The sequence below is a fragment of the Triticum dicoccoides genome, unplaced genomic scaffold, assembly GCF_002162155.2.
Source record: "Triticum dicoccoides isolate Atlit2015 ecotype Zavitan unplaced genomic scaffold, WEW_v2.0 scaffold125512, whole genome shotgun sequence".
Classification (NCBI taxonomy): Eukaryota; Viridiplantae; Streptophyta; class Magnoliopsida; order Poales; family Poaceae; genus Triticum; species Triticum dicoccoides.
Genome location: NW_021188001.1, coordinates 1 through 837, shown reverse-complemented (window position 1 = coordinate 837; position 837 = coordinate 1). Strand labels below are relative to the sequence as shown.

The window sequence follows — 837 nt, the reverse complement described above, 5'->3', positions numbered from 1 at the left end:
CCCAAGCACGCTTAACCTCGGAGTTCTGATGGGATCCGGTGCTTTAGTGCTGGTATGATCGCATCCGACATGTTACCCCGGTCTTCGTCCCTTATCCTTGCCCCTCCCAGCTCCACTACAAAGACGATTGTACATTGCTTTGGCCGCTCCCTCTCAACTACGGAGACGAGTTTAACGCGGTTTCCACCCCTCCCTCTCAACCGCACCAGTGCACGCTTGCCGCGCCACAACGCCGACGCTGGACCCGTGAATCGTGAGCACCCAGCTATGACTTACCGCACTCGTGCAAAATAATAAAACACGGTAAATATATTACTTACACGTGCGTTTTGTTTTGCAAGCGGTGCGAAAAAAATTAAAAAGGGAATGCAACACGAGGACTTCCCAGGAGGTCACCCATCCTAGTACTACTCTCGCCCAAGCACTCTTAACTTCGAAGTTCTGATGGGATCCGGTGCTTTAGTGCTGGTATGATCGCATCCGACATGTTACCCCGGTCTTCGTCCCTTATCCTTGCCCCTCCCAGCTCCACTACAAAGACGATTGTACATTGCTTTGGCCGCTCCCTCTCAACTACGGAGACGAGTTTAACGCGGTTTCCACCCATCCCTCTCAACCGCACCAGTGCACGCTTGCCGCGCCACAACGCCGACGCTGGACCCGTGAATCGTGAGCACCCAGCTATGACTTACCGCACTAGTGCAAAATAATAAAACACGGTAAATATATTACTTACACGTGCGTTTTGTTTTGCAAGCGGCGCGAAAAAAATTAAAAAGGGAATGCAACACGAGGACTTCCCAGGAGGTCACCCATCCTAGTACTACTCTCGCCCAA

The 837-nt window shown here is 51.7% G+C and overlaps 1 non-coding gene across 1 annotated transcript; it reads right to left on the bottom strand.

Annotated features, from left to right (window-relative positions):
- Positions 1-363: 363 nt before the first annotated feature.
- LOC119343385 lies at positions 364-482 on the bottom strand. Its single transcript, XR_005166068.1, has one exon. It is a non-coding gene; the product is annotated as a 5S ribosomal RNA (ribosomal RNA).
- Positions 483-837: the final 355 nt, after the last annotated feature.